Raw genomic sequence first — 24,677 nt, 5'->3', positions numbered from 1 at the left:
ATCTGACTACACTACGCTCTGGGGGAATTTGTCCCCCCTTCTTCATTGCTCTAGGAGAAAATCTTGCAAAACTAGACTCAGTAAAAACAGTGACAAAAGGATTGGGGGGGTGTTTGGTGTGGTTTGGTGGTTTTTGTGGTTTTTTTTTTAATTCAAAGTGGTGCTGCAGTGTCAGTTTGAACGAGGCACGTTTGCATTTGCTGGCAGGGCAGAATTTCGGGTCCACTTGTGCACGGTTCCCAGGCGGGAGGTGCAGGGCAGCCCGCCCCGCCGGCGGGCGCAGACCCCGCTCCCGCTCCCGCTCCCGTTCCCGTTCCCGGCCGCCACGTGGGGGAGCTCGAGGCTTTGGAGACGGGCGCCGGCCGGGGACTGAACTTGTCCTCCGAGTCGGTCCGCTGATACTTTACAAAAAAAAAAAAAAAAATTAAACCGGTGCTTCGCTGGGATATGTAGCTCGGCAAATCATGTAAGGGCAGGAGGGAAAGGACCGCCAGTCTTTAAAAAAAAAAAAAAGTGGCTCCTTCACCGATACACCTTTTAAACCACAACTGGCTAATCCTTTCACTGCTTCCTACTAAAGTATTTTGCTGCGACAAAAAAAAAAAAAAAGTGGTTTTCGGAGCACTTTAAACAGCTCAGCTAGAAGCACAGAAATTAGCATGAAGTGAAATACTGATGGGAGCTTAATACAGTTTAAGATCGTTATTTTCTCTGCCATAAGACACCAGGGCCAATTAACTATTTCCTATTAAGTAGCCTAAAACAAAATAGTGTGCAGCAAGAAATAGTGGCTAAATAGTTATGACCGGAGTGTCGAATGAAGAGAGACTGACCATGAATGTGAGGTCAATAACTTTCTGATACCAAAATATAAAAGTACTATAGCGTGAAAAGGCAACAACTGGATGAAAGAATGAGAAGGGAAAACCATGCTCAGAATTGACATTATTAAATACTGCTCTCTTCAAATCCTATCCACTAAATGTGGAGCCTTTTGTTTGTCTAGATGTGCATCATATTGCATCGCATAATTCTGCTGCACAAACGTATAGTGGAATGCATTCCTCTCTACTCATCCGCCAAATTCCAAACCGGTCATTTTTTTGTGAGATTTCTATACAGAACAAAGTTAAATGTATACAGTGAGAGAAATGTATTTAGTTTTGTCTTTGAATGACTCAAAAATTGTCTAATCAGGATGTCACCAGGCTGTGATTATGTGTGTTTTATTACTCTGGATTTTTTTAAAATTCTTTTTTATAATGTTTAATGTATTTGGCATCTGAACAGTTGACATTGGAGTTGGCAGTTTGTATCTTATTGTCTGAATGGGAAAGAGAGTTAAAATGTCTCTGAAATGGATGAGCTAATGTTTACAGTTTCATAACCAGGCTGTTGCTTGTGCTGTTGTTTGCTCTTCAAGGTTGGGTTAACAGTCTAACTGCCATGGTGACTCTCTGGAAACAGAGAAATGCAGAACAGCACTTCAGCAACTGAAAAAGACAGAAACCTAGTGTTAGATTACAGGATACTTCGTAGCAAGGCAAAGATTTTCGAAGAAATCCTGCAATCCCAGAGGTTGCGTTTATTTTCACATTGATGATTTACGACGACAATTTTCTCACACTTTGTAATGACACCTCAGGTAAACCGTCTTGCTCACAACACAGAGCTTGGCCACAATGGGGAGAAAAAGCGCACTGCAGCCTCACAGGTACAGCCTGACAAAAATATTAAGATGCTCTGATACTTTTGGGTGCTAAAAAAGTAAGCTCAGAGTGGCTTTTCAAATGACAAATGTTTTCCTGTGAGCCCAGGATGAGTCTATACATCAGTGGTTATTTTTCAGCTGCCATTTTTTCACAGTTCAGCCAACTCTGAGTTATTTGCATTGGAACAGTATCTTAAAAAGACCTAAAAAGTTGTGGGTTTAAGCTACATTGTAATGATGATCTCTCTTAAGATCAATGCATGTAATGATTAGATCTTCCTTAAACCTCTGAATGATAAGCAAGTGGCTACACATGTAAGTGCTTGAGACTACTTCTGTCTCTAAAAATATATCTGTGCATAAGTATTTGCAAGATTGGGCTCATCTGGTCTAACCTGTGACCACCAGAACCAATTTTCACTTTAGCTTAAATTAAATTTTTTTGGCACTCATGAGTGTCCTTTGTCCATTACCCTGATAGCTTTATCTTGCTATTACAAAAAGAAGCAGCGACTTTAACCGCCATCTGTTGTGAAAAATTTTGCAATCCCCAGAGACGAAAAAGGATTGCGTTGACCTCGCATCCACGTTTCGCAGCGCTGGGGAGCCTTCTCTCACGCGCTCCCGTTCTGGTCCAAACCTGGGATAAAGCGCTGCACAGCGCTTGCTGCCTGCGTTGTACGGAGTCACGCTCTTTGTCTGCAGCACTCCTAAGGACATGCCTACACGGCCGTGGAGCCGAGTGCGACGCAGAGAGCCCCCAGCCCAGGCAGGCGCTGCCAGGAACCCCACCGTATCAGCACCACGCTGCGCCTTGCCTCATCCACCCATCCATCCATCCGTCCATCCATCCATCCTGCTGACAGGCAGAGTTAACCAGCCCGGACGCGGCACGGGGCTGGCACAGCTCGCCTGCTGTCGTGGGATCTCTGACTCGACCCTTGCACGGGTACCGGCGAGCTCTGGGACCTGCCACGCAGCACTGAACGAACCCCCTCCCTAAAGATGTTCTTACCACCTCGGTATCAAAATCAACAGTGCCACTATCAAACACCGCCTGGGAGGGACATCTGCTATTTAAATGTGTCATAGCGGATGAAAGAAATTGAAACACAAACCCCAAACACATCCCTTTTTCCTAATTTAATCAGTATTTTTAAGCAGTTTATCTGTTTATTAACAGGAAGGTTTTAAAACATTTTGCTTGAGCTGACATTCTTTAATTATAATTTTCACACTGCTGAATATGCAGTCATACCAGCAGAAGCTCCCTTGCGAAAGAACACACAGATTCAATCACTTTCTTTCTCTGAATTTTTCTGACTTGGTCATATTTTTCCATTCATCATTATTTTTTTGTTTGCTTCTCACATTTCTTCTTAAATATGTGGGTTTTTTTCCTCTTACTCTGTTGTTCCACTTGAAAACACCAGGATTAGCATGCAGATGTTTTTTTGATCAGAGATTTTTTTTTAATCATTCCCCTTTTCCACAGTCTATTTGGGTAGCTGGGGATTTTTTGTTTGTTTGTTTGTTTTCGACCCTGTCTTGGTTTTGTTTTTTTTAATGATAAATGCATTACCCTAGTCTTCTGAGTGTAAACACCTTCTGTTTGCTATTGTTTTTTTAAAACAGCATTTGAGAAAATTAACTATTTCTTCTAGTTAAATAGATCATCAGCTATGCTAACTATGCCAATAATCTAATATCTACCATGTTTTTAGTGCTTTGCTAACCACAAAAGTTTAAGTCAAAGAGATATTGTTTTAGGAAGGTTTCACAAAAAAAAAAAAAAGGATAAGTTTTTCAGCACGTCTGTTATCTGTTGTAAAACTGTGCTGTAATACCTTTAAAAATTACTTTTAGAATTCACGGAAGTTAGAGGATTTACTGAACACAGAGTAGGTGGAAGAGAAAAGTAATCATACTTGTTGCCAATAAAGACCAACTTTTTCCTTTTTTATTTATTTAAAAAGCTTAATGAACTCTTTAAATGAGCACCAGTTGGAATTTTGGCTGTCTTGTAACCTGCAGGCTAATGTTCACAGGAGTTGAATTACACTTAATTTTTAGAAAGCTGAGAGGAGAGAAAGATGTTCACCAGCTTAGCGTAGGGAAACTGCCATCGCGTGTCACTTGAGCAATGATGGGCAGAAAGAATACAACCCGAGTTGTTACCATCCATGAAACTGGCAACATCCACCTTCATTAAATCTATATTATAAACACTGAAGAGGTTCAGAAATGCCTTCTCTCTTGCACTAGAACAAGTAATCAATGGATTTTACAGGGCTGGTATTTCAATATAAATTTTTAATGTCAAGAAACTAAGGTTGGGCAGGGGGGTGTTCTTCCATAACCCTGAACATTGCCAGTAACTGGTATCCACCACTGCCATTTAGTGGCTGTATACTTTTTTAAGAACTTCCATGCCCGAAGCACCCGTGGAGAGGGAACGTCACCTATACACCATTCCTTACAAGGAAAAGCAAAATTGCCTTCAATGATGTGTGCTGGGCAAGCTCAGAAATGCCATGAACTTCAGTTGTTTGGGAGCTTGGCCAAGTCAACAGAATATCCTGCTCATTTCCAAAGTTCATTTAATGCCTAAAACTTTGTCAGCTGATAATTCCTTCTCATCCAGAATGACCTCATCATTCCGTGGTGGGCAACGGTGATTGCACCACCACGTCCTAGCATCCCTGAGGAGCAGCTCCGGGGCAGCCCCCCGGAGCCTGGAGAGAGGTCAGTTGAGCAGAGAGGAAGCACAACCCACACAATTTAGTTGCCTTTTAGTGAGCATCTGCCACTACCTTTTCCATGCAGTGGACTTAATTCCTGAAAAGGATTATTGGCTGAAGTTAAAAAACAAGACGACATTGGAATGTGAATTATCCCTTGAAAGTTTTTCTACAAAGAATCAAATGCAAAAATCCATGGATGATGCTTTTTCCTTTCCTTTGTTGCTAGACACCTCATAAAAAATGGGAAATTTTTTTTTTTAGTAAGTTTTTAAAACAAGCTATCTTTTCTCCCATAAGATAAAGCAGGAGATTTTCTGTTACCTGTAGCTATAATCAGGTTAATATTACCAATTTGTGTTTTTCCCTGGAATCCTATTTCTTTTTGCTCAAGTAATTAATTTTTTGTGACCACACATACTTCAAGGAGAAAACACAAGATGACTCTGCTACAGCAGTACAAGCAGAGCAGCAAAGGGGATTTTTTCTTCCTCTCTTGCTCTGCAGTATGTAACTGAAAATACTTTCGGGGTTAGTCAGCTTTCTTTAAACCTGTGGCCATTAAAAAGTGTTTTCCCAACCCTTCTGTGTCCTATCACAAACAGGCAAAGGCAGACGTGCCCGTAGCCCTGCAGCTCCTTTGCACCGATACAGCTGAAGCAAAGGCGATGGAGGCAAGGCATAAACCTCTTCCAAAAAAAGAGTGGGTGTTTGTGCAGAAGTCTAGATGTATGCCGTCTCCAGTGAGGGACCTGGGTGCATGAGGTTACAGAGAGATTATCCTAAAGCTGCCTCCTTCTAGCTTGTAATCTAGTGATTTCCTATCCCAGCACAGCAGTTTATTACAGTAAGGACATAATTTAGCATCTCTCTGAACATACCATTATTACTGAACGTATCGTAATTAGTTCCTGCTTGCGAAGTACTTGGACACGGAGGAACATGTAAGTGTTAAGTGTTACAGTCATTATCATTCACCTTTACTTGATACATTTCTGTCTTATTTAGCCACTTGTGACCAAGGCATCTGCGTGCCTTTGGCCAGATTGTACGCGGGTGAGCCAGTGAGACCACAGGAACGGAGCGGTGGACTCCTGAAATCTGCCTTGCTCCAGAAAGCTGAGAGGTAAGTTTGCTGGTAGTGTAATAAGCTACTAGTTAGTGAGGAAGTAATAAATTTTTTCAATTAAATTAACTGTATTGCCAACCCTGGGTCTCCAAATAAATCATAAGTTGGACTGACTTAAAAATAACTTAAGATTATTCTATTTTTTCCCCTTGGTAGATTTTATGCTTTCAAGGCTTTCTTTATATGCAAGAGCTAGGAATTTTACTTTTTTAGTGATAATTACAATCCCTGTATAATAACATCTTTACCTTAACAGGTCAGAGCTTTAAGGAAAACAAATGCTAAGAGTGGACAACAAGGAATGACATATGCAGTGGATTTTGAGATGAAATAAACACCACCAAAATACTAAAATATAAGGGCCTGACTCATTGCTACTAGTCACATAAGCTGAGAATAATTGCACCAAAATCTACGAGTAAAATCCCAACCTCCCAAACTCATAGAAGTCCATTGAAAATGTTGCCAGGTTCTCCAGTGGAGAGGGAAGACCAATAATCCAATGTAAATAAGAGCAAATGTTGGTCCTGTCATTTGACCAGACAGTCTAAATGACAGAAAATAGGATCATGTCCTCAGTTGTTATATATTTCAATTGGTTTTGCTTTGCTTTTCCCTTGGAAGAATACTGATTTACCTGTCTGATGAACTGAAACTTAAGGCTGAGCTTTAGGTCTGACTTAGATTTAAGTGGAAGAAAAAGGTGTCTGCACGGCACGAACAGCTATACGCATTTTAGATGCATATACATCTATTTGTGTGAGGGCAAAATCTGTTCTGTTTACGAATACATGCCGTATAGTCTCTTTTTGCATGCCTGTGCTTCTCTTAAGGTGCATGTCTACAAAGCACGAATACTCAGAGAATCTTCAAACCCCAGTGTCCAGGTCTGCAAACTCCTGTTCAAGTGAGTCACTACTGGCTTCATGAAAAAAATTTTTCATTGTAAATTTGCAAGTGATCTGCTCTGGGGTATAAAGACCTTAAAAGGTAGTGATAAAGCATACTTTATTAAAAAAATTTGAACTCAGCGTGAGTAAGGATTACTCATGAAAGGAAGGGCACCGACACTTAAACCTTGAGTTATGCAATTCCTTTTTAAAAACTGGTCTCTAATGGGTGGTTGCAAAACTGTGAGTGTCTTTTGTCCCCCCTTTCCCTGCTCCCTCTCCATCGCAGGAGACGTTCCAATTCAAAGTTTTAAGATTTAAAAATGTGGCCTAAATGCATTAGGTATATCCGCTGCAGGTCTTTCACTGCATGACTAGGGTGGGAGAAAAGTGAATTCCACCCTGAGATAAGAGACTCCCCTGTCTGTAGTTCTCTGCAGATATGAGAAAACACAGGCTACGGGCTCTTTGAGTAACTCAGGGGCCCCAGAGTTCAGGAATCCTTCCCGTGCCTGCCTCCATGGCAAGTCAGCTACCTTGGAATGAGCTTTTTTTTTTTTTTTTTTTCCTTTTAAATCTCTCTACTGATGCAAAGCTTCTGCAGTGTAGACAGTGCCAGCCGCAGAGGCTGAAGGCTTTTATTTGTCCAAGAAAAGATAATGGATAAACAGCAGCGAGGAGAGTTTCTTCAGCCCACCTCGACAAGAAGCCTAGAGCTCATTTTGCAGCACCGTCCTCCATGCCGCTTCTGCTACGGGCTCATGAGCCGGTGCCACTGAGGTTCTCAACAGATGATGCTATTAATACAACCCTCTACTATTTATTTTTTTCTGTATGAAAGGGAATGGACATACTTGTTTTGCTTACACAGTCCTCTGAAGAGCCATTAGGTGGTACTAATGGTGCTTTCGACTGCTGGCATCTGTTCTAGCTGGGGTTTGAGTAGGGGCCGTGAAGGTAGAGGGCTTTCAAAAACCCATTTGCTTGCCAATCCCCTGAGGAATACCAGCTATGTTGGTATCAACATACTGAAAGATGTGTGATACCAGCCAGCAAGCCAGGTGCTCTCAATGGCAGCGTAATAGTTTATTGAAAAAGACAGGCGAGTGAGGGTGAGCCATGAAGTAAAGATGCAAAATTTCTCTTGTGCGGCCTTTTAAACACGCTTAGTGAACTACCTTGGCCAAGCAGCGTTAGTTAAAAGCTTTTGGAGAGTGTTCTTTTCTGTTCCCAGATATCCCTCCCCCAGAGGCATTTACCAATCCACCGTATTATGGGGAAAAGGTAAATGCTAAGAGTCTCTCTTTTTCTTTTTGAAAATAGAGAGAATTGTAGAAGTAAAATATAATCATATTCTTTATAAATTCTCACCATTCTACATTTTCCTTGACAGTCCTGTACTTTTTTCCAGTGCCAGTGGCCTGAATAGTAATGCTGTAGCACAAGCCAGGCTGTCACACGCTACTCATCCTGAGCAGGAGTCAGGTTAAAATGCTCACTCCTGTGTCCAAAAGAACAGGGCTTGTTATTTTAATCTTTTAAGTTTTGGGGGTTTTGCTTGTTGGGTTTTTTTTTTCTGATAGAGGAAAAATCCCACAGGCAACAAAAATATCCTTTCTGATGTGAGATGGTCCCACATCCTTTTCCCTCTTTGCTTATAGCTTTTAAAGAGATCATTTCTGCGGGAGCTAGGGTTCAGCTTCCTATTTTTGGCACAGCGTCCACGCTTCTGACTTTGCATGGGAAGAGTTAGAGCTGAGAAAGCAAACCTGAGTCTTTCTATTACAGGGTATGTGAATCGTGCCTAGAGCCAAGCAGCCAGAAGTGCAGGCGGATTGCAGGGTGTCGGTGTACACCCCGGTCTGCAGAGCGGACAACCAGCAGCAGGCTGCCTCCCTGAAAACGTCCCCCCTCCCTTTGAGAAAACATACTCCCTCCTTTTGGTATCCTTTCAGTCAGGCAGAAACGATGCATAGCCCAAATGCTCCAAAGCATCCTCTGCTTTGCAGTCACAGAGGCCTGTTCATCAGCTGGTAAAGGCGATGACAGTTCCTTAAAGTTAGTAGAGTTACACATGGATTTACTCCAGTTAAGGACTTGGCCCAGATTCTTTTTTTTTTTTTTTCTTTTTTTAATGCATTAGCAGATGGCAAATATGCACAGAGTACAGAAAAACTACTGGTTTTTGAGGGCAATGGCTGCTTGCAATGCTAATTTGGGGCTCTATGTTTATGCAAGCTAACCTGGAGGGACACATTTCAGAGCTGGGTTGCAGCAGCAGAAAGACTTGAGCCACGAAGTGCCGAGCTGGGTACCAGTAACCCATTTAAAGCTGGGGTGTGTGGATGCAAGGCTAGGTGTCTGCTCATTCTGAAGAGATTCAGAAAATAAGGCAGGAGCAGATGTTAAGAGATCACAATTTCATGCATTTCCCTCATTCAGTCATGTCAAGATGATGCCACTTGCACAACGTGGACCTCAGTTCAGTCTCCAAACACCTTCATCGTGTGAAGGTATTTGGCTTTATGGCTTGGGTTCAGGCCAGCTGACACTCTGCTGCAAGCTGATATCCACATGTTCTCCTGGAAATGATGTCCACATGAGAAAATCTTAGTGCATTGATGTGTGATGGAACTCAATTAGTAATGAGCATCCAAAAGCAGAGGTTGAGAGATGTGTACGAACCAGGTGTTGACAGATTTTTTTCCATCTAGCAGTTCTTTTGATGCATACACCATGTCCGTATCTGCAAACTGTGGCATGCTGTTGCAGACTTGTGTGGAACAAAGCCAGCATTTCCCACAAAACTCTGTCAACCTTGCTGCAGAAAGCAACCCGGGATAACCATAAAATACCTACTGACCGAGGCTGAACGGCTTATAGATAACTAGGCACTGCCTAGTTCAGACTGTGCAGCCACAGAATAGGAATAAAATGAAAAACAAAGCAAAGAGGCGGCCATTTTCCTGGCAACAGTCCTACCCACAAATAGAGGGGACAGATGGGTGACACTGAGGGCAGAATTTATCCTGAAGACCGCTGAAGGCACATATTATCATCTCCACTGACCTCCAGGAGCTCCCAGCGATTGTTTTGTACCTCACTTTTTATTTCCTAGTTCTTTCTCTTACTTTCATCAAAGAATTGTGATATCCTTATGTTAGGCCTGATACCATGTTGCTCCTCCACATAAGATATTCTTATGTGTTATGGTCAGACCTACTTTTGTTTTTTTAATTTCTGATTCATTTAAGGGAACCAAGAAGCCATCGTGGGGAGTGAAAATCACATTGACCTCCCCTGAAAATTCTGTACACAGAAGACTTTAAAATCATTCCAGTGGTTACAGAATGAATCATAATATAGTAGGCATTCAGCTATTTTTTTTAATAAGTGTGCTTTAATTGGACAAAAGCATAGCTGACATGCTTAACTTACACATCTATTACAGGGTGGAACTCACTTAACCACTCTGTTCTAATATAATTTCCTGTGAAGTTAGCCACATTTTGGTCAAATAATCCTGCAGCCAAGACTGATTTTTCTGAACTTATTTGCCAGCTGGGACTCTATTAGGTTAGAGCATCACTTCACGCAATTAGGACCTGTGGGCACCAATGTCATACAAATAAATAATAATATGTTGCTGCAGAATAGTTTGGATAAATAATTCATCAGACAGATTAAGTATGAACTATTTGCTTGTGCTGTTGTTTGCTGTGTCACTGGCCACAGAAGTCCCATGATATCACTCCTGCTCTCTGGCTACATGGCTGAGGATTTTTTAACGGGAGAGTGAGGAGAGAGTGGGGGAGCTGACTGCTCTCAGTTCCTGGGCATGTCCACTGTTGATAATTTATTCATGCATTTTCTTCTGCTTGCTTCGTCCAGTTTTTCAGCTCATGTTTATCATTACAGCTCCCTGGAAGTCAATGGAATAATATTCATTTGTCCTCTTTTGACTGAGAATGTGACTAGATAAAATTTCAGTCAGAACTGAAGAATAAGATAGAAACCTTGAATGCTGCTAATCCTGAATCTAAGGGCCTTATTCCTTGCAGGTACTGCTCAGTCCCTGATTCAGCACAATCTTTTGAGCATTTGCTTAAATCCCACTGACAGTAATGGCCCACAAGCACATGCCGAATGCAAGCGCCACAAGAAAATACTCTGATTGCGGTTCTCAGAGTCCCTCTAACAGCAGATCCTTGAAATGTGAATGCAGCCCTGAAACTAAAATTCAGTTTATCACATCCTGAAAAGCCAGGGAAATGAGAAATCTTCCTCTGAACGTGTTAATGCTCATTTTTGCTTTGAAGAACCAGCAGTTTTCAGATTATGGCTCTAGTGTTTTAGAACTTAAAGCCCTCGAGTCCAAGACAAAAACTAAGCTATTGATTAAAAGAAAAGCCATGGAGATGTTGAGAGTTCAAATAAAGCAATGAAGATGCTCAAATATCGGCATTTCTTCTGAGCTTTTTAGTGTCTTACTGACTACAGAAGCTCAAGAAGACAAAAATAACGTCTCCCTTGCTGTGAGCCAGCGGAGCTCATAGCCCCTAGCTGACAATCTTTTCCCTTAGCTCTACAGGCTACAACCACCACATCCAACCCTTGGTGAAATGAGTGTTAAATCCACTGAAGAGTATCAGAAATGGAAATACACAGGGGAAAAAAAAGAAAATATGCCATACAATTTTCTGAAGCAGCTGAACTTGAAGAAGACAAAGTCAAGGGGGGGCATTAGATCAATTTGAAAATAGATAACAGAACAGACCATTGTTATTATTTTCTATTTTAACATTAACAAGTTAAAAAAAAAAAAACAAAACAAACCAAAACCCAAAATTAGATTTGCCAGAAGTGGAATAAATTCCACTATGTTCCACTAAGCTGCACATCTTTGACCTGATTTTATATTCAGGAGAGCGAGCAAAGTTTGGCCAGCAGATTTACTGGTACCTACTCCTCACCCCCTTCCCACCTGGCAGCATGTTCCTTCCTGGGCTGCCTCTGTATTAGCAAAAAACAACAGGTCCTGCTCCGTTGCTTCCCAGAACATAGCAGCAGGATCACCCTCTGCCTCCTCTCCTAGCAGAGGCTGCCCAGCAGTAACCTAATAAGGAGAGCTGGGAGGCTTATAGAAAAACATCACTGAGACAGACATGCAACTAGTGGCACAAAGTAAATGTCAGAAAGGAAAATTCCTCTCTGGGAAGGTACGTCAGGCAAGCCTTGGTCATGTACAGCTGGATTTCATTCTCTATAGTAATGTTAGCTGGACGACGTTCAGCTCCTGGGCTTGCAGATCTCAGCCTGACTCGGCCAAGTGCCGCTCACCCTCCATCCCAATGGACTTCAGGGACAGTGAAAAGCAACTGAGCCCAGCAAGAGACAAAAGCCGTCATTTTGCAGGATCAAGCCCATCGCATGGTACAAGAGACCACTTTTCCCTCTGACACGTGTGAGGGGACGAGGTACTAAAAAATCACTACAACAAACTGGTCCCTGCAATGTTCACATAAGCAGTGTTTTAGAGGCAGCAGTGGTAATAACAAAAATAATAAATAATGAAAATATAAACCTGGGTATGGTTTCTCTTAGATGCAAATTAAGATTTAAATATAAAAATGATAGGCTTCTGCTAATCCTTCTTAGGAAGTCATAAATTGTTAATCAGACCTTAGGCGGTGTTGTTTAATACCAACTTTAATAAAATAGCTGCCTGAAGCAGAAAGACAGTTGGGATCCTGACTCTAAAACTTTGGTAGCCTCATCCACATTTTTGTAGCCTGAGGCTCTTACACTACCATTGATACCAACTCCTTTGAAATATGCTCATTTTTTAGGCTGCTAAATTATTAAACACCTTATTAGTAGAAAGATTAGATGGAAGAAAAGTCATCTCTGTATGACGGAAAATGGATTGGAAGAGGAAGGAAAAGTTGAGGGAATATTTACATAAAAGATACAGCTCTGTTGTTGATATACAGAGGTAATCCATAATCCATAATTCATTTAAGAAATGAACCCATCAAATTACATCACAATGCATGACAAATTGCTACTGTTGAGCTATCCTACAATAAATTACATAGAATCATTCCTGTCAAGAGTAAAACTTGTTTGAGGCTAAAAAAGCAATGTCGCTACAAGGTTATTTTCCCTGTTGTTCCATAGGATTTGTCTATCATATACTACATCTCACATTTCCATCATATATTTTGATGGGGGTAGCAAAAGTTCCCTTGTACGGGGCAACCACAAAGTCTACCAAAATAAAACTGCTTTCAAAATGGCAAGGAAAGGGAAAAGGAACAAAAAGGAGAAATGTTTCTTCCTTATTATTCCTTAATAGTATTTGTCAGTCAGGTGAGAAGAACTCTAGACTGAAAAAATAAGCAGCAGTCATTTCCTTAAGTGCGATGCCTTTTCACTGTATGTCCAGAGCAGCTTGTTAGGATGCTAATTGTTTAGTTTAATATGCAAAACAGAGCACACTTACTACTTTGAAGTGCTTATTCATGATGTCATGGATATTAGTGTATATTTCTTAATTACACAACAGGACAATCTTTCCCCCCTTCAACTTACACTTTCTGTTGCTCTGATTGGTTTCTCTAACTAGCCAGAATAATCATTTTGCCACACAGAAGCAGATAAGAAAAAAAAAAATGTAAACAATTTTAAAAGCCATTTTAATTTAATAACAAATTGGGAGCTGTACTTTGTGTTAAATTAGCTCTGCAAGCCTCATATCAATTCAAGGCAAGGTTCCTTGTTCGTTACTGCTTAATTAATCAGTCCTGTTTCCATCTAAATGAAAAGTTTTCTCTCTCTCCCCTATCATCTCTAATATCTCATTTCAGGCAGCACATCAAGTTAATCTTGCTTACATTAGCAACTTATTTCTAATGGCTCAGCTCAGTTATTTACAATAATTCATCCTATCCCAGCTTGCAGCTGAATCCTGCTCGGTCCCTTTGCTCTGCTCAGACAGTCGGAGTCAATGGTAAAACAGCAAGTGCAGAAGGAGCTCATCAGCCCCGTGACACACCGTCTGAGGACAAAGACCTACTTCTAACACACTGATCTCTACTGAACTTTTGGTCTCCTGGTGTGTCTTGTCTTCCCACAGGCAACAGGGCGCTTAGGGACATGGTTTAGTGGTGGACTTGGCAGTGCTACGTTAACGGTTGGACTCGATGGCCTTAAAGGTCTTCTCCAACCTAAGCGACTCTATGATTCCAACATGCACAGAGCTGGGCAAAGGATGGGTATCTTATAAAACAACAGATGAGCATGAAACGGTCCAATGGAAGAAGAGAAATATAGAAGGGAAGGAGAACGTAGAGAGGTGAGTGGTGCCTGAAAACACGTCCTCGTCACCCTTTGTACAGCGCATCCCGTAAATAAAGCTGGGATAACCATGAGTCCTGCACTACCATCAGGAGTGTGTACAAGAAGCAAGTTTTCCGGCTGCCTCCTGGGGCTGGGATGCCTGACCACGTCAGGACGGCTGCTGCTAACCCCCCGTCCCCGTCCCCGTCCCCCCAGGCAGCAGCACCGCTCCAGCAGCTCCGTCCGGCAGTGACCCACCCACAGCCTCCGAGACGTAACAGATACTTGCTCGGATCAGGGCTCGAAACTAAATCTGCACCCGAGGTGCCTGCATCACATGAAGGCTGGTTTTAATGCCAGTCTGACCAAACATAAATACCTCTGTAATAAACAGAAAATACACTTCATAGTAAATGAGCCACTCCAAGAGGACAAAACCTGTTTGTTCCTGAGCAACCCCAGTATTTATTTTTGCTCTTCCAGGACTCAGGATTGTATTGCAACAGGAAACAAGGATGTGCAGTGTATTTTAACCTCCTAGATTTGCAGCAACCAGCTTCTGACCTCACATTTACCAGCCTGGTTGAAATTTCAACCTGTTGCTAAGGAAAACTCTGTCATACCTCAGAGTAACTGTGATATCAAGTAGCTTTGAGATATCTGACAGATGAATTACAGTAGATTAATGAGAAGCCACTTCAGAAATCCTGCAAAAGACACCCTAACATGTTACAATACGATAATACATTTCATTTAATAACAATATAAATTCTGTGCTGAGAAAGTGGGAGCCTGTTTTTGTGTTGGTTTGGGTTTTTTCTGACCCCAAGAGGAAGAGAAACCCTTCCTACAAATCAGAGTGCACGCTTCTGTTTCTGACGGGAAACACTGCTCTGAAAAGCACTGAATTTCAAAGCTGCTTGAGATTAGATTGTCTGCAGAATTGTGCTGATGGCTGTAAATATCAACAAATAAGATACACTGGGCCAGCTTTTTTCCTCAGATGCTTATGCACTGCTTTCTCTTAAGTGCAGATGACCTGAAGACACAGGCACCAGACGAAGAATCCGAGCCAAGAATTGGCTTGAGAGATGTAACGCACAGTGACACCTGCACAAAGGAAAGATGCTCCTGCTATGTTCCAGCAGGCCCAGCCAGCAAGTGACAGTCTCAGCCCTGTCCTCTGGATCCCCGCTGCAACTGCCCCCAGCCGCTGATGGGAGCAGAAGGACAGGGAGGAATCCACCCCCATGCTGTACAAATGAGCCAGGGCTATATTGCTGAAGGGACTTCCATGGGAAAAGATGATCATTCCTCACACAGGTTTTTTTCTATCCCCACTTTTCCTTGTCTATTATTTAGGGAGACCAAGTATACAAATTTTTGGAGGTCACGGTTTGGTCACCATGGAAATAATTGCAAAGTTGTAAACACTTCATAACAAGATCCTGACATCTTGATCCAGGAAGGCCCTTAAGTATTCAAACAGTCTTGTGGACTTCAGTGCAGTTTATTGGTATGTTTAAAAGTAAACTGCTCTGGGACCAGGTACGATAAGACAGAGAGAGAGAAGAACACTGCTTTGTTTATAGCGAAAATAACTTGGTAATTATCAGCAGTGAGAAGGGAAATACCGTAGCAGGGCATTCATATTATTTAGACTTAAATGGAGTTTAGATGAAATACAGAGTTTTATAAAACTGGTTGGCACAGCATGAATTGCTTAAAGGGATGTGGCTGGTGGACTTAAAAGTTGCTTCTGCATCTTTTTCCCTTTCAGCAGTGACAGCTAAATTGAGCACCAATTTCACAAAAGGAATTTGCTCCCTGAAAGGGATTCTAACTCTATATATTCCTGCTCTGTGATCTGCCAGAGCACTCTTCGCACTGTGAAAATGAGGAAATAGGCTCTCTTGAATCCTTGTAGTGGTCCATCAGCTGTGAGGCCAGCTCCAAAAGCAGTATTAGGTGGCACGCAGCTCAGAACCTGGTACTATTGGATCTAAACATTCCATATAACTTGGAAATTTAATGTGTCTTTCTTATGTGTCTTTTTCTACTTTCCCTCTATTTATTTATACTAGGATCAATACCCATGCCAGGGGTATTGGTCTACGCCATGTCCTTATTCAAGTGACTTCCCTTTGACTCACCTTCATATCTATGCACTCGGAATACTACTCCTTAGATGTTTACAAAGCAGGGGTGCTTTGAAATGCATTCATACAGGCATGGACGGGAACAAGAGAGAGTGTGGTGTGACCTCTAGCTGCCCCAAACCACGGGCAGCAGCGTGCACAAAGGACAGCCTTTTATGAGACGTTTTTATCCCCTTCTCCCCAACAGGCATAAGTAAGTGGGAATGGATGAGGCAGGGAACGGTAAAGAAACTCTGTGGCCGGTCCAACTGGGCCAATGCAGAGAGGAAGGTCATCGCCACCTTGCTTGGGGACAGCTCAGATTACTTTCTCCCGGGAATAAGATATTCAGTCTCGTCCCAGACTGCTCTGGAGCTCCCCAGCCTCCCCCCTCCCCTCCATGCAGAACTCGGCTGAACAAACAAGAAAAAACATCCAGAAAATCCTTTGGGGAGAGAGCGTCAAAGCGGCTGCAAGGAGTCCTTGAGAAAAATAATTGGCTTTCTTTTGGATGAAAAAAAGAGACCCAAATCTGATTTTTTTCCCCATCCATTCTTTGATCAGCTCCAACAACTCAAGTGAGCAGCAGAGAGCCAAGAGGGTTGACTGTACGCTGTACTTGCCGTAAGATCCTGGTTCAGCATCCCTGCTGTGCCACGGCCTCCTTGTGTGACCTTCGGCAAGTCGCTCACCTCCGTTGTGACTCACTTCCCCCTGCTGTAAAACAAGGCCAATTATACAGGCCAGTCTCGCAGGGGGGCCGTGTGGTGAAGACATAATTTTTAGACATTGTGGAATACTTGAACAGCTTTTGAGTGAAGACCCCATGTCGATCAGCTATGCCTTGTCCCTTACTTGAAGCAAGACTCCCAAATGTCCACAGAGCATCTCACAATGATAGCGTTATTTTTTTTTTGGCAGGCTACTATAAGCTATTTCGTTTTCTTTTTGTCCATGAAGATGTTTTTGTCAAACAATGATTGCCAGACTAATGGCACCCTAAAGTCACAAACCACCAGGCACTCAAAGAGAATCAATTCAGCGAGGAAACAGATTTCACCTGGAACGCTTAGGGCAAAACTAAAAGCAACCATGCTTTTAATTATTTTTGTTAATGTATTGGAACTTGGCGGGCCTGAGGGAGGAGGACACATGGGTATCTTTCTAAGCGGGAGGGCTTTCCCTCAGGTGAGAGCGTCCGTACGGAGGTTGGCCGCCGTGCTGCGCAGTGCCAGCACCCTGGCGGGGACCCACGGGCACGCGTGGTTCTCCCACCACCTCACACGCAGGACAGGTCTGGATCCCCACGGCCTTTGAGAACGCAAAGCGGAGTGACCATCAGAGGCAAGTATTTTCTTTGGGTTTGGTCTTACCCTTCACACCAAAGCAGAGCTACATGCTAATGATCGTGTTGATTAAGCAGGCTTTGTGCTTATAGAAGCTATTAACTGACAATTGAAATGCAGCAGTTAGGGAGTGGGCGGCTCTGCCTTACACCCAGACGAGCACGCACCTGCAGTACCTGGGGAAACTCGACTAGGGTTTAATTTCTGTGCTAATTTTCAATTCCTGCTGACCCTTCTCCTAGGTCCTCCTGCTCCGGCTCTGCGATTCGATGCAGAAGAGGGAATGCTGAAAAGATACACTACCTATTATCTCGCAGGCAGCTGTAAACATTACAGCAAGATAATGGAATTAGTTTAGCTGAGAGGAATTAAGGTACCCAGATAGTACAGGACTGATCTCATTCATAAAGTGCTCTCTTCTGTGCGTTGCGGTGTGTCACTAGGGAAGGGCTGAGGGGTTATGATGGGTATTTATGTTGCAAATCAGTTCTAAGAGTCACGTTCTGGTTAGAATTAAGCACTTTCTGACTGTATATAAATACATATGTATATCCTGACAAGACAGGCTAATTAATCCGTAGAATATTTGCCCACAACACCAGAATAAAGCCATTATTGAACAGGTTACTCAAAACACAGCAAGGCTGGCACTGTTCCTGAACGCGACCAGATGGAAATGTATATGCTCTTTTGTCTGTGTGCTTGGCGAAGAAGAGAGTATGGAGAGGCTGTCTTGTGGCTGGGTGTGAAGAAAGATAATGCAGTATCAGTGTAATCTTGGATGGTTTCAGCACAGTGCTACCAAGTGCTCTGGCACCGCCACAGTTAAGCAATCACTTCTTTGCTTAAAGCTTCTTGCTGAAGGCCCAACACCATAACTCATGAAGGACACCATGCCAGACGTGCCTTTTCCATCCTGGCAGGGCTCGCAGGCTCCACTCACCAGAAAGACGCAGTTTCCCTTCCCCATCAGTATTGCTCCTTGCCGCTGCTACAGGGTTGCAGCTGCAGCAAAACTGTCTTTTCTGGTTTATTCTGAAAGAGGAAAATACTCGGAGGAGTGGGCGGCTCCACGAGACTGGATGTACCAACCAGTAACATTAATTCACACCACTCTAAGTAGTCCTGAACTACAGTTATCCTAGTTTCTTCTGGGAATGCTCCTGTTAACAAACAAACAAAAGCATAAATACAAATATTCACAGTATTTGTCTGGGCCTTTCAGTGCCAAGTGCACAGCCAGGAAAATAAAAAAGGTGGAAGACAATGTTGGCAACCAGCCACACCTGGAGTAAATACAGGAGATGGTCACGGGTGCAAGGAGGGATAAGGCTGCCCAAAATCGGGAGGGGAAACTGCTGATGGGTGATCAGGATTAGGACACACAGCAGTGCCCTGGAGAAGCTTAGGAACCTGAGGCTGGATGGACTCCAACAGATATCGGCCAGTCATTGGGGAAGGATGAGAGAGAAGCTCTTAGGCTGAGATTTACAGCAAGAAAACCCCAAATGGATGTGAAGAGAAGTAATCAAACTCAAACTTTAAAAATGCTTTTATCCAGCACTTCCTCCACCTGGTTCCACTGCAGCATCACTCACAACACAACCCAGAGACGATGACTTTTTCTGCTGATGTTTCATATTAATTATGCATTCTTCAAGGGTGTTTTTAAAACTCAGACAGGGACTAATAATCTGCCCTATACCTTTTGTTAAGCAATAAAGACAGATAACAGCTGGATTTAACCGTGCTAAACATTCCCTCTACATCTCTTCTCTCCCCATCCCAAATGAAACAAGGTGAGATGCCGTAACACCTCTCTCCTCACAGAGCCCAGTTTCTCCAGACCCCCTGGAAAGGGCTGCCATGACTAAGCAAGCAGCATGAGCAAACCAGCTGCTGCTGGATTTTTATCTCAACCAGAACACATTTAAACTTGACAGCCGTGTTTATACTGCAGGTTGAATCCTGCAGAGAGTCAGCAGAAGAGATAGGGTTCGGTGGCACACAGAGCCATTCACTTCATGTGCAGGATGGGGGACTCCCTTTGAAGATTTATGTTGAAAAGGTCCTGAGTTTGGCCCCACATGTCAGTCAGGATAATCACAACTAAGTTTATCAGCCCTGTTTCTGAGAGTTGTGAATCCAAGTAATTATTTTAGAAAAAAAAAAAGGAAATGGAAGCAAACCCCAAATGACACAAAGACTTGGAAGAAATCGGAATAGTTACTGCAGCTAACTAGGTCTTCAAGGGGTTAATGAAGAAGTCTCCCTAACACCCACCTTCCAAGGCACAGCCCCTCCATGGCATTTCCCGCACGCTTATGATAATCAAAAGATACTGAAAACCAATTCTACTTTATTCTGGTATAATTGCAGCAGAGCCACTAGAGGAATTGCAACCATTATGCACGATGAGGCACCATCACAGTGGGGCCTGCTGTTTCCAATGGATTCTACCCACTCATTTTTATAGATTTCAGCTACCTTTCATTTTAGTAATTAGCCAGCATTTCCAAGGAGATCCATAAGCAATTTCCTGCCCATCTTGAGCCATAATGCTACAAGATTGCACTAGCAAGTGAACATAGTTTAAAAGTAGTCGACGAAGAACAGACGGCACACTAAAAAGTTCAAGTAAGCAAGCGACGGAGACCACCATTTCATTTAACAACAGGTAAATGTCAGTGCCCTCTAGGTCCGCTTGACCACTACACAGCACACAGGCATCCACTGGAAAACCCAAGAGCGATTCCTTCCAAACCCTGAAATATTGCCAGCGTCTACTAACAAGCAGCAGATCGGTGTGCAGAAATCTTCGGTCAAAGCAAAAATGATGCAGCAGACCTGAGGGTACGGTGGACCGGAGGGAGGATCCCGCCCCGAGGAGCCCAGTGTGCCCTTGAGGAGAGGGTCGCTCGCAGGGAGAAGGTGCTCTGGTAGGATCTCAGCTGGTGAGAGCACACACACGTTCATAACTTCTATCAAGTTTGCATTAGTTTCGAGATCTTCAGCGGAAAGGAGGGGGAAAAAAAAACGCCACAACATTTTTTAACCTGTGTGTTTTGCTTTCAAGGAAGTCTCTCAACTAAATATTATTGAAACAGCAGATGGCAAAAAGCAAACTTTATGAAAGGGAAGGCTGCCTTGAGCGGTAGGTTACTGTCTGCATGGGAGAGCTATGCAAGGGAGGGAGGGAAGAGTCAGAAGTTAAGGTGCATATTTCCAGCTGAACAACTTGGTTAGAAAAGGATGACCATGTCTATAAATGTAATCTTTGGAGTGCTGGCATGGAGATATGCAAGAGTTGTGAACTGGTGTGAAAACTGAAATACCTAGAGGGACTAATAAGTCCCTATGGGGACCCCAGTTCCTTAAATGGCTGCAAAGGATAATTGCAGAGAACTACAACAGGACTGAATCAATGCCATTTTCCCTGAAAAAAAGAAAATTAATATATTGCTGCCTCTGATTACATTATTCTGAAAAGACTGGCTGCTTTCCTTCCCAGCTCCCCCCCCCCCCCCAGCCCCAGCTCAAAAGTCAACTGCAAGCCACTAGAAACATGTCCAGAAAGATTACAGTACAGCTGAAAGCCAGAAGCATATGAGATTATATATTTACCGGTGCTGTGTCAGATAACATCTGAGAAGAGAGGAAAAGGATTCAGCCCTGCAGTCTTTATTAGCATGTTTGGGCTGTTTAAAGGAGCTATCCAATTGTGTCATTGCTGCCAGGCCTTTAAAACTGTATATATCCATGATAAAGGAATCTACTTGATCTTGATCACAAGCCTCCAAGCCCTCCCCGACTTTCCTGTGACATGCAAACTTATTGCCTTTAAACAGGAATTAGAAAAAAAGAAATTAATAGGGATGCACCATTACCTATTGCATTATATGGCTCAGGAACAGATGTTAATCTTTTTTATGGAATGCTTTAAGTAATATGCAAGCACTTTTGCACAGAACTGACTGCATAATAGATATTTCAGCCCAGCAAATACATGAGATAAGCCTTTATCTTGACTGGGAGAGTTATGTCTATTTTGATTAAAACCAAAGAGGTCTGCACGTTCAAGCAATTTTATTCCCTTGGAATTACGTTCTTTCCAGGGTGCTATTACATATGGTCCTATGACAAAAGGCAATGGAAATAACCTTGCTCTTGATTGTAGTGTTCTCCTTGCGCATATGCTCATGCACATAGCTCACAAAGTACACATGTAGGATGCATGTGCCATCCTCACAGAGTCCTGAATAGACAGGAACAACTGTACTCTCTGTTCCAGCTGTGCTAGAGGAACGGTAAATTTGGAGAAAGGACTGACCTTACACTCTGCAAGTAATTTTTGCTACACCGTCTCCCACGCAGTGCTAACAGAACTTTAAAATCCTACACCGTACACTAGTACAAGGAAAAAGGTGCCCCATCTTCTCAATTTGTATAAAAGTAGCAGCTGTGCCATCGTGCTGGGAGTAATTTCAGTCATTAAACTTCTTGATCCTTGAATGTCATCAGGAGTTACTTAGGTGACCATCCACTTGCACTTACAAAGTACTGCATTTAACTCTCCATAAAATATGGATTTTATTGCAGCAGTGACAAGACTTCTTTCCACAGCCACTGACCTCTACTGCTATTGCTTATCTCTTGACTCAACCTTTTGCATAAGAACACATATATATAGTATACATACTGTGTATCGGTTTCCCTGTGTGTGCATGTAGGTGTTATATACATGTGAATATATAAATAGTTCAATCTATCTGACATACGAAGTATGTTACCAGCTCCTTAGAAACATTTACAACATAGCCAAATTCAGCGTTTGCTTTCTGCAATTATCCAACTTCTCTCCTGTAAAATGCCTGTACGCCTACCCCCTTTCTTCTACCACCTCCATCACTCCCAAACCTGTTCCTTTATCAAATAAAAGATTTCACATTTGTCAATTCCTGTAACGTCCCCAGACCTGCCCCCTCTGCCCCCTTCTTTTTGCTGAGGGAGCACCTCATTTCAACCGCGCTCTACATTCAGGTCTGCACTTTGCCTCTGATTTTGCTCGTGATCTGAAGGGTTTTGCCCTGTATCCATTTCACAGCAACTATGCAGCGTCGAGAAACCAAGACGGATTTTTTTATTATTATTATTTGCTAGTTATTCATCACGTTTCTCCTGCTGTTCCTGTTGTTGGTGGTGGTATTATTAGATCCTTATTCCCTTCCAAAACCCCCCGACCCTCCTCCCGCTCTCACCACCTCCCCTCGACCCCAGTGTCTCGCTGGCGATCGCAATTCCCAGGAAAACGCCGCATCCCTTCGCCTCACTTAAACCCACAGCGAACGCGGTCCCCGCACACCCCGGAGCTGGGGGGGGGGGGGGGGGGGGGGGGGCACCACGGGACCCCCCGGCGCGGCGGCGGGGTACAGAGCCCTCCTCAACACAGCTGCCAACTTTGAAAAATAAAGTGGTTCGCCCCCCCCTAAGCCTTAAATAGCATTCCTGATAAGCGTGGGAAAAAGGGGGGGGAAAGGGGGGGAAAAGGGGGGAAAAAAAGGGAAAAAAAAAAAAGGAAAAAAAAAAAGGGAGGAAGGCAGCTGCGCGGTGCCAGTTGAAACTTGCTCCTAAAGAAGCGCAAAGCCGCGTCTCCTTACCGGCAAAGCAGGCACGGCGGGGCCGAGCCCGGCCCGGCGCGGCGGCTCTTCCCCGGCCGCCGGCCCCGTCCCCGTCCCCGTCCCCGTCCCCGTCCCCGCCGCTCAGCCGCCCCGCCTCGCACTGGGGCTCCCGCTCGGCCGGCAGCACTTTTTAACTCCAGCATGCAGGCAGCCCGAGCCGAGGGGGCTCTCTATCTGATTGGTTTCCATTCAGTGCTCCTGATTAATAAAAAAAAAAAAAAAAAAAAAAGGAGGGGGGGGAGGGAAAGGGGATTAAAAAAAAAAAAAGCCAAACTCCTCCCTCCCTGGCAGACTCACACTCACACACACTCACACTCTCCTTCTCCCCCCCCCGCGCACACACACACACACACACACACACACAGCCGGTCCTGGCGCCGGCGCTGCGGCTGCTGGAGCTGCCGCACTGGGGGGCGCGGAGAGGCGCGGAGCGGGGCGCGGGCGCGGAGCGGGCTCCTGCGGGCGGGCAGGGATTTGCAAGTGAATGCGGTGGGAGGGCGGAGGGGGGGAGGGCTGTGCTAAGCAGCCCCCCCCCGAGCCGCTCCGTGGGGGAGGTGGAGAGCTGCCAGCTTCTTCCTAGTCGTTTGGTGCTGATAGTAAAAGCAGAATAAAATCGGGGCCGGGGGGGGGATGAAGAGGAGGGAGAGGCACGCTCCTCTGTTGTGAACGGTGTGTTGGTGCTGTGCGGGTTCTCACCCTCGGAGCCGGTTTTTAAGTCCTTCTGTTGACACCAGAGATGCCCGACTGGTCTTTTCCCACACTTCCCGGGAACTTCCTGGACTTGATGAATCAAGAATTTCGGTGAATTATTAATGGCGATGACACTTGGGGGGGGGGGATCACATGGGGCGGTTTCTGTGTGAATGGGAAGGAGCGGAGGAGGATTTTCCAGGTGCTGCCTTTGCTCGGGCCACCTCTTCCCAGAGGGCTCCCCCCCCCCCGGGGTTATGACTAATCTTAATGCAGAACGAACTGAAATCTCGGCTCTTGCCGTAGGACTCGTGGAGCCCCTCTGCACCCACGCATGTTGTACAGCCTCCCCCGCACCCAAGTCTAGCCTGAAATAAGGCTTTAGGTCTTTTAATCTAAATATTAAATGACAAGATGGAAATTGCCTGCCAGTTTATTATTTACCTGACAAGAGTCCTCTCTGATTCAGCTGCACGGTGTCCCCTTAAGATTCATGGCAAATGTTGCGAGAAGTGAAGCTTTCTGCCATTTGCCTCTCACATCTATAGTCTTAGCTTTGACCTTTATGATGTTTCTTTTTTTCCCTCTGCTAGTCAATCAACTCATCTTTTTTTTTTCTTCCCCTTTTTCTTCCCTTCCTCCTACCCACCTCTCACAATTTCTGCTTGCTCTATGTCTTAAGGATGGGGCTGTGCTGGCTCTAAGCCACCTTTGTGTCCTCCTGCTTCTGGACCATTTCAAGGCTTTTAGTATAATTTAAATACCCTGAGCACCAGAAGTTCAGGTAACAATCTTGCTGCTTGTACTGTAATTTCTACTGTGCTGCAGCACCATCTCCACAGCTTGGCTGTTATCCCTGAAACTGGTGCTGGGCTCCCTAAGGAAGCCTTCAAGCTATTCCCTACAGTCACTGCGTTGGCAGAGTCCTCCTTCAGCACAACACTGGGCTTTTAGGGACTCTCTGTGATGCCTACAAAAGCCAAAGCAGTGTAAAGAGCCTGGATTCTGCTTTC

General features: G+C 43.9%; 1 protein-coding gene and 1 long non-coding RNA gene across 3 annotated transcripts in view; one reads left to right on the top strand and one right to left on the bottom strand.

Annotated features, from left to right (window-relative positions):
• Nucleotides 1-23,435, bottom strand: part of CDH6 (cadherin 6) — a 107,589-nt gene extending 84,154 nt beyond the window's left edge. The window contains exons 1-2 of the mRNA XM_069808921.1: nt 23,338-23,435; nt 22,954-23,172 (exon numbers count right to left, since the gene is read on the bottom strand). The gene's annotated coding sequence lies outside the window, so the exon portion shown is untranslated. The remainder of the gene's footprint in view (nt 1-22,953; nt 23,173-23,337) is intronic.
• Nucleotides 4,897-12,753, top strand: LOC138690295 (uncharacterized). Of its 2 annotated transcripts, none has more exons than XR_011329112.1 (3): nt 4,897-5,299; nt 5,461-5,578; nt 11,055-12,753. It is a non-coding gene; the product is annotated as an uncharacterized lncRNA (long non-coding RNA). The 2 variants fall into 2 exon arrangements; XR_011329111.1 differs by lacking the exon at nt 11,055-12,753 and adding an exon at nt 6,415-7,114.
• Nucleotides 23,436-24,677: the final 1,242 nt, after the last annotated feature.

Source organism: Haliaeetus albicilla, chromosome 21 (genome assembly GCF_947461875.1).
Source record: "Haliaeetus albicilla chromosome 21, bHalAlb1.1, whole genome shotgun sequence".
NCBI lineage: Eukaryota > Metazoa > Chordata > Aves > Accipitriformes > Accipitridae > Haliaeetus > Haliaeetus albicilla.
This window is presented reverse-complemented; position numbering and strand designations above follow the sequence as displayed.